Raw genomic sequence first — 9,867 nt, 5'->3', positions numbered from 1 at the left:
ATTTATTCTCCATCAACTTTAATCAAGGTAAGTGATGGTATAAAATATTTCAGTAGTGAAGTTGTAAACTCAATCGATCGTTATTATTTTTTCCCTTTTTTTGAATGATCAGAACTGTTCTTCATTCCTATTCCACAAGATGCCGCATGCGGAAAGATGTGCAAATCCAATGCGAGTTCCTGGGGAGAAAGATCACAATGGAAGACCTGCGTTCAATCTCAGAAAGACTACGACAGACATTTCCATTCTTGCCAGAAAATGCAAAACTATGTAGCTCCTGTAGGAAAAGAGCTTTGACTTACATTCCTGGATCACTACCCTCTGAATCTTCATCGAATCGGGAAGTCTCTTCATCGTCATCAAATGTTCCAGCCGATCGTTCGTCCAATGCCACATCATTTCTAGTAGACATTTCTACGAGCAATATGGCAGGGAGTTCTTTGAGATCCGGCAATTCCTTCCATTCAATTGATCCTGATGGGGATGTGATTTTCAACGAAGCTTCAGAGGAGTATGATGCTCCAACAGCAGATAATGATTCAGAGACAGAGTACCACAGAAACATTCCAGCAAATTTTCGTTCTCCACGAGAAATGGAATTGGAAGAAATGTTGGATGGACTCAAGCAAAAATTGAATACGATGACAGAATATTCTGAACGTATTCAACTCTTGACTATTGCTCCACCTTCATGGAGTGAGCGAAAGGTGAGCCGTGAATTGGGTACGACAAGGTACATAGTTATGAGAGCAAAACAACTGCGAGAACAGAGAGGAATATTTGCTTCAACAGTTGCGAAGGCTGGTAAATCCTTGCCCAAAGAGACAGTTGAAAAGGTCCGGAGTTTTTATGAGAGTAATGGTCGGATGATGCNCGTCCGGAGTTTTTATGAGAGAAATAGTCGGATGATGCCAGGGATGAAGGATAAAATGTCAGTCAGAATCAGCGACGTGAAGAAAATGATGCAGAAGCGGATGGTCCTCGAGATTCTTGAATGATCTTCATGAGAAATATAAAATTGCTCATCGAGAGTCTCCGGTGGGATTCAGCAAGGTTGCGGAATTGAGGCCGAAACACTGTGTATTGGCAGGAGCGAGTGCTACGCACGTGCTATGTGTCTGTACCTATCATCAAAATTGTAAGCTGATGTTCGATGCAATCAACATTTCTACTCTCACTAAAAACTCATCATGTCCCCTTACCGACTATAAAGACTGTCTTGCAAGACTCATGTGCCCTAATCCAACGCCTGAATGCCACTTAGATGAGTGTAAAAACTGTCCTGGAGTTGAAGGATTATCGCTCGAGCTGAAAGAACTCCTCCACGATGCTGTGCTTGAAACTGTAGAATTCAGGACTTGGCAATCTGTGGATAGAACAACATTACAGACCTAGAGACTTCCAGTGTATGAATTTGTTGATGTACTTTGTGAGAGATTGAAAGTATTGAAATCTCATCATTTTATTGCCATACAACAAAACGCTTTCGTGAAAGAACGAAAGGGGAATTTAATTGAGGGTGAAATTCTAGTGCAGGCCGATTCTTCGGAGAATTATTCTTTCGTAGCTCAAGACGCTGCTCAATCGTTCCATTACAACAATGATCAATGCACTGTCCATCCTGTGGTGTATTATTATCGCCACGGCAATGATATTCGACATAGAAGTCTAGTCCTCTGTAACATGACACTTTTGCATGGGGGTTAAAAATGCCTATTACCTTCGCCCTTCTTCCTCTGAATCTAATTAAACTCGAAAATGTAAAAATCTATGGGCGCCAGGTGATCTTTAACCGGAATCACCAAACCGGAGGAGTCTACATAATCAATTCTAACTAATTCAAAAACCTTAAAAAACGTACTCAAAAAGGGCGAAAACTAGATTTCTGGGGAAAGGTAACGGTCCTTGGTTCGCTCAGTGTGCTAGGTTGTGGAGAGAGGGGTGGATTTCAGGTGGAGACGGGTATTGAATGGTCAAAACTACAAAAAAAAGAAGAAATCGACATCGTCCTTACGTGTTTCACTATTGAAATTTGTAAAAATTGTTAATTTACATGATTTTCTCTTCGCATTGATCTCACTAACAACAAAAAAAATACTCATAACAATAACTGATTAAATGGCAAATAATAAATTGGAAATGATAATTTGAAGTTCCCTATATAATCCGAAAATAATAATTTATCGATTAATTTCACAAGTGAAGTCATCAAATTCCTCACCCGGCAATATAAAAATATTGATTAATCTCGAAATACTCGAGAATGCCGAGAAAGGAGGGGAAAGGTATGCGAATCCCCTGAGAGTGAGAGAGCGAGGAAATGAACTCACCAGTATACGCATAACGTACGGCGGAAGGAAATAAAAATTAACTAAAACTAAACTCGCCGTAGCGGAAAATCGGTAGAGTCAACTTTCAAAAAACCAAAGCCAACTTGCTCGGGAAGGTCAAGCGAAGCCCATGAAACAAAAATTATAATTTTGGGATCATTGGGAGTCATTCCAGATTAATTTATATCCGGAGGGAAATTTGAACGAGGGAACATTTACGGGAAGCGAGAGCCACCACTCGTAGGCGCGTTAGCGGGGTGCCGCGAGGGGGAAAAACTCTACGCAATTTATGCGTAGGAGGAAATAGAGATACTCCTCGCCATAGGAGCGAGGGAAAAAGAAATAGCCCAAGTCGAAAATCGTCAGATTTCGACTGGGAAAATACGTATTGATTCCACCGATAATTAAACACACTCACTGGACCCGAAAATCATATCAAATGATGACCGGGATAAACCGGAACGCGCGAGAACTCTGTACCGACCCGATTTGGGTGGGATAGCCGATCCAAAAAATCAGAGGGACACGCGGATAAAAAAATCCGGGATAAGGGATTACCCCTAAAAATGCCAAATCAGAACCACTAAATACGACTATAGGGGGTGATCTACCACTGCATGTGGCCGAGGGCCACGCGAGGGATACCGCCATAAAGGGGAAACGACGCCATCCGGAAATGGCTCGAAATTAGGGGAAAAATTCCAGAAAACTCACGATATTTCGATGTTTCATCGTCCTCTTCCCTTTACGGACCATCTTTTAGTCCTCACAGCTTCACAAAAGGACACAATAATCCGAATGGCACAATTACGTTGTGTGGGCATGCACAGAAATTCGCACGTGACTACTAGTTGATGAGGGTCAACGCGGAACTGATTTTGGAGGTCAGTGCTGCGACACACCGGGCCCGCGAGGCTTCCGACCAACCGAGCTGCGCTCTGATTCGTGGAGACGTTTTCTCCTCAGAGGTGTAAGCCTCGCAGAAGCCACCGAATTAATTCGAGGAGATCAAAGGCGTAACTATCCAAGAATCTAAATTAATATCTTCTAACATTTTAATTCAACAAAGCTCAGCTAATAATTAATTTAAACGAACTAAACCGAACTGATGGACGTTCGGATAATTACTAAGGGCTTTTGGCGTCTCCCACGGATCGGTTCTCCGGGATTCACGGGGTTAAAAGACCAATACTCCTAACTAATCTCTCCAATTTTCCAAAAGCTCTAAAGCAACCTGGCAATTCACTGGATACATGGGTTGCACTTGTTCCACGTGACCTTCGACCGAAAAACTAAAACGTAACCAGTTAATCCCCATAAAATCCATTGTAATTTGGAGCGCCGGCATTTCAGCCGAACCTGATCGATTTCCCGTAAGGATTAACAATAGGGTGAACCCCATAAAGAAACCGGATGACTCGATATGTTGGTCCTTCTTCGCGATGACTTTACGGGCCCTCAACAACGCGTAATTAACACAGATCTTGCCAAAAAAATTATACTCTACGCCCAATCCTAAAATTCCAAAACTCTAAAAATTCACCATGCCATAGCGGGAACTCTAAACCCAAAATTCTCCACCGGAGTGGGGAGTGCTAGACTTAAAATTCTCCGTCGAAACGGGAAAAACCAAGCTCAAAATCCTCCATCGAAATGGGAAGCTCTAGACTCAACTCCATTCAAAATGGGTCGACTTCAACTCAAAAACTCCCTTAAAAATCCAAAAATCTCCACCAGAGTGGGAAATAGAAATCTCTCTCTCTCTCACCCTAATTATTTATCCACGGATTGGCTTTTCTTGTCGTGAGGAAAGTTGTTTTCAGGTCTCGGTGGTGTTTCTAACGGACATCCCCACATGTTCGTTACACCTCTTATCTGACAATCTCGTTCACGATACTACTGCAGTTCATTTAATGCAACAGATTCTGATACAACACATAAAACAAGTCTGTGCTGTCGTAAACAAATTGATTTATGTTACAGATGGTGCTGGACAGCACTATAAGAATCGATACAACATGCCTAATCTTTTGTTGCATAAAAATGATTTTGGAGTTGAAGCAGAGGCGCACTATCATGCGACCGCGCATGGAAAGACGGCATGCGATGGCGTAGGCGCAGTCTTGAAGAGGGAAGCAAAACGAAGAAGTCTGCAAATCACTAATGGTGAACCTATTCTCACTCCAGATGGTCTGTTCCAGTGGGCAAAGAATAATTTCAAGGATCTCGATGTGTTTTTCTACACTAAACAGGAATACGAGGATATAAAAGAACGGTTGAAAACAAGATTCGACAGTGCAAAGGCGATTCCAGCGATACAAAAAAATCACGGCTTCATTCCTGTGGGAGAAAAGGAATTATTGATTAAGAGATATTCTTCTGCAACTACGGGAGAAGTTTTTCCAAAGGCGAAGAAACGAAATGGATGACGTACATTAAGATAGACATTGTGATTCAGAAAAATTCGATTTCAAATTGCTTTTTCTCTATAATTTAATGGCAATTTTTCAAATTACAAACTTAAAACAGACATATACTCCATGTTGATCTAAAAACTCATCAAATATTTTGTACTTTGAGAATTATCATTGTCGTTTACGTAAGTAGAGCTGTTAATAATCAACAAATTCAACTTTTTTCTATAAAAAACGTTTTTTATCCATCACTACTTATGCCTCTCATCTTCAAATTATGCCGAAAAATTGCACACTCATCCTTTCATGAGGCATTCATCATTTTTCAGGAACAAAATTCTGAAAATCTAATTTTTCATGAGAAAAAAAATTTTCTCTCATGTCCATATGGCTATCCCATTTTGAAATACCCCGAAAAAATTGACTAATATCATTATCCATCGAAGAAAAAAAAAATTATTCGATTTTCGAATGGCCTGATTGCATGCTAATTCAAGATTCTGAGAACCAAAAAATTCCAGGGTGGCTGAGTTGACATGGAATGTCCCATATGCGTTCATACAAAATTTTCGAGATATTGACGTTTTTCTATTTTTTTTTGTTGATTGAAACTAGCTTTGAAGTTCCATTACATTACCTATTTTCGCAGAATACCTAAGGGTTAACGGAACCGACCACAAAAAGACGTTTACCAAAAACAAGTTTCATGCTTTTCTTATTTATGCAAAAAAAAATTGCAAATTATTTAACGGCAAGGACCAGGACAAGGCCGACGCTATTTTATTTGTAGGAATCTGCCAAGTCATGGTAGAAAAAGCAATTTTTTAAGACTTTTCTTAGCCGATGGCTATTTTCATGAGAAGAGTGCGATCGAGTGAGGTCCAAGACAGAGATTTTGAGTACAAAAACGTACTTTTGTTGCGTAATTTTCGTAAAAACTTGTTTATGATGATTGGGTGGTATCCAGGAGGTAACGTGTCCTTTACAGGGCACCAATTATAAGAGGGAAGTATTTTTACGAGTCAGAAGATGATGTAGAATGTTTCCATACCATTATTATTTATTTATATCCATTTATTTATATTTTATAGACTTTTGTACTTTTTACGTACAAAATCCAAAAAACCACGGGAACCTGCAATACCGATAGGGGGGACCCCTAACCTCTGCGTGCGACGGGTTCCGTTACCCCTTAAGGCATGTAAGTAGAATTTGACTCCTTGAAAAATATAGATTTTTTTTCTTAATCATCAATTTATTCATCAAATATAGTCGTTTGTAGTGTCGAAGCGACAAAACACTTTCCAAGATATTATAAAATCCCCGTTCAAAGACGGGCTTGAACTCGCGCAGTAGAAATCTATCGTCCAACCAAGCCACATTTTAACCACTTCGGTCACTACGGATCCATTCGGAAGCCTTCTACCAATGGAATTGGTAGAAATGAAAAATGAAAATGACTAATAACACATGAAGTAACAATCATATGCCTTCTGCAGGACAGGCTCGGCCCCCTGCTTGTCTTTCATTTTCATCGCACAGCGTTCAGACAAAAATGACAGTCACTAGTGTGATCTTTAGGGTCTCTCCAAACTGCAGGAGTACTGAATGATAATTTTTTACCTTGCTTAATAAATCCTGTGAGTTGTCTGCAACAGTATGAGCAACATTGATGAGGAGTCCACGATTTCTCCAACTTGACCATTCGGCGGTGGAAGCATCTTTCATACGCATCTTTCACGAGGTCTGTGATATTTCTCCTTTGTGACTTAGGCATGTACCTAATTTTTTTGCGCACACATAGCAAAAAACATCAGGAGAAAATTTTGCAGTTACGTGGCATAAAATTATGACTTTGACTAAAATTCTGACTTAAATAACCGCTGTCAATGGGCAATCTGAGCTCTCATTTGTTCAGTAAAATATAGAATACGAAGTACAACGAAGCTTGTGAAGTTGCATCCTAGGATACTTTATTGTGTTTTATGTTCATCGATGAAATGATACGAGGAAAATATATAGACAAGAATTCACAAGTTCATGAAACTAGGTGGAGAACATAATCTCGAGATTTGCTGAATATACAGAATTCAATGAAAAAGACCGAATTTTACATTAATTTGAAAAAAATTAACAAAAAGTTTTACATTATATCAGCAGATGTGAATTTATTGTGAAGCATTTTGAGTAACTATTAATATTAATAGGATTTTTGGAGAGTTATGACGATTTATCTTGTTCAGGCTCAACGACGAAGACTTCATATGAAAATTCAAGATGCCCAGGATTCTCCAGGGGGGGGGCTTGGTGGGGGAGATGGCGGAGAGGATGAGGTAACAGAGCAGGTGTCATCATCTTCATCCAAAAACATCAACTCATTCTCAAGAATGAATGGTGCGTCAGGATTCAGACATCTCGCCTCCAGTTGACTATCCCTCAATGCAATAAAAATCCGCCACGTTAGAACCCCTTGCGGAAATAAATATGTTGGTCATTTTTTAGCCATATCTACATTTTTAGTTATTACCTGGACGTGGAGGATGCAATTGCCCACTAATTGCTCGCCACATGAGTTTATTCTCGTTAGAATACCTGGATGAACCGTTCCGCCAAAGATGAGGCTCAGCCTCCACAAGCGACACAAGCCGTCTCATCTCTTCCAGGCCAGCAATAGCCTCCACAATAGGTTGCATACTCAAATAAATCACCTTTCGATGGACAACTTGTGACGAAGGTCACTTAAAAAACCCGAATAACTCAAGAGTAGTAATGATTAAAATGAAATAATTATTAAATGAAATAGGAGAGCATACTCTCTCTCGCTCTTTTACTCGTAGTTCCCGGAAATGTGTAAATAATAGTGGATAAGTCATCCCGGATCCAGTAGTGTGAGAATCAGTACAAGGAAATGGCAATCCCACTCCGTATCTTTTTCCACTCTCTGAGGGTTCAGTGTTGACTGAAGAAGCAGCATGGAGCACCAGCAAAGGCATTTCAGTGGAAGGAAACCCAGAGTCTCATGGAGTTGTCTGAGAAGAGGTGAAATCGCCTGGAGAGCATCCCGAAGGGTTATCCAGGGTCTGAGTGCTAAAATTGAAGTCTTAGATCCGAGAAGAGACTCAAGATTATTCCCTTAACCATGAAGGATAATGGAAGTTAGAGGAAAAAGCTCCCAAAGATTAAAAATAGTAAGTGAGAGGAAAATAAGAGACTCATATGGCCCACTGTTGTGACAAGTGGGGTTATGTACGAGGGGACTGGTCGAGGACCCCCCAAGTATTCGGGAGGGCCCGTAGTTTGACTAGAAGATTGTGTCAGAGTACTGGAGTGGACCTTGAAGGCTCTAGGATGGCGTAAGCAGTGGGAACTGCTTAAATAAATGGAGCCATGCTGCTGTCAGGAACACTGGACTTCGAGCACCAGTTGTCGATGGTGGATCGATAAAAAGGATATCGACCCCATCATCAGAGTTCATCAATGAACTCAAACTTTCACCTTCACTTTCACCTTGACCCTTGAGGCGTGCCAATCGACCCTGATCGAGGGTGAATCGAGGAGAAATAAAGAGGGAAATAAAAGGATGCTCTCCATTGGAGGAAATGATAGAATGATGGCCCGGGTTGGTGGAAATTGACGTAGGAGAAAAACTGACCTGCAACAACGGAGAAACCCGGATACTCTTCACTCTGCGTGACGACATCAAAAAACTGGCGAAACCCTCGTGAATAGTAATTAATAAATAGTATTTAGTATGTCATTCATTACCAATTAAGTGTATCTCAGGCCTCAGGAACATCTTGAAGAGTGAAGGAATGTCGAGAAACGTCGAGCAAACGCGGAAAATACAAGTAATCGAGAGAAACAAATCTCTTCCACTCACGTGAGTAAAAATAACAAAAATTACGTGTGTGGCAGGAGGCAAACAGTAATTACGGAGATCGTGTCAAAATTGAACGGTCCTCGCGGAATAATTAGTGAGAAAAGTAGAATAAAGCTGGAAATCATTTTTACTGCATAAAAGTTGATAATTATATGACCGAGTTAGTAGGAAAATCATAGGAAAGCCCGGAGCGTCACTCGCTTCTCTAGTGTCGCCATTTTGGCCATTTTGGCAAATCGGAGAATCGGCAATCGGGCTAATTCATCAAAACATCAGGGCACACAATTCATCGGGCAAAACATCAAGCCGAGCGCACCGCGTATCTATACACGACAGAACTTCCCCCTCCACTACCTCTAAATGATTTACATTCGGTATAATGAAAACGGGACGACAAATCGGGAAAGTGTCGTTAGTTACATTATATAAATCGCCTATGAGCTTTTCAACTGTGTAACTATGGTATTTTTTGGATTAACAGTAAAAGAGATACGCGCATAGCAACGGGTTGATATTCACATTCTCGCGATTCACATTATAAAGTCGGAGAATCAAGTTGTAACGTTGGCAGCGCCGGTCCAACTGAGCCTCATATCCAACGTTGAAGTGTTGCCACCAGTACATTTGAATGTGGGTTATGATGTTGTTATGGAGAACCACAGAAAATGTTCTTCTTCACATTAAATCACTTATTAGAATGAAACGGAAAATTGACTCGGGTGTTTTATTTTGTTTTCTCTCGTCGAAAATTCGAATTTCATCGCGCCATATCTATATTCATATGCGGACCTCGGACATAAAGGTAGTTTATGCACTGTTCGTGAGGTTATCGGTTTATGTTTGGAATGTGACAAAAGGGAGATGTGTCGAAAATATTGTGTGATCAAGTATTAAATGTCCGTGAATAGTTGAATTCGAAAAGAAAATATTTATTTTTGTCCGAGTGTAACAGAAAATGTTTTCATTCCGTGGAAAAAAATTCACTAAATTAAGTGACAGTGAAATGCGAATAATTTTGTGATTATTTAGAAAAAATTAGTAGGAGACGGTGGGATTAAATGGACACTTTGAACCCTTTCCAAAATGTTGATGAAATAGATTTTTTTTTTAAATTAAAGTACAGTCAGCCCCTTTGTAATATGCTTAGACTGAGCTCAATCGATAAATTTGTTCCTTGGTTATAAATATTGAAACAAGAAGTCAGACGAGTCCATTCCACCCAATGTTTCCCTAATATTAAAAA

This window comes from Diachasma alloeum, unplaced genomic scaffold, assembly GCF_001412515.2.
Source record: "Diachasma alloeum isolate Michigan unplaced genomic scaffold, Dall2.0 Dall_scaffold_00943, whole genome shotgun sequence".
NCBI classification, from domain to species: Eukaryota; Metazoa; Arthropoda; class Insecta; order Hymenoptera; family Braconidae; genus Diachasma; species Diachasma alloeum.
Note: the sequence above shows the minus strand (reverse complement) of the source record.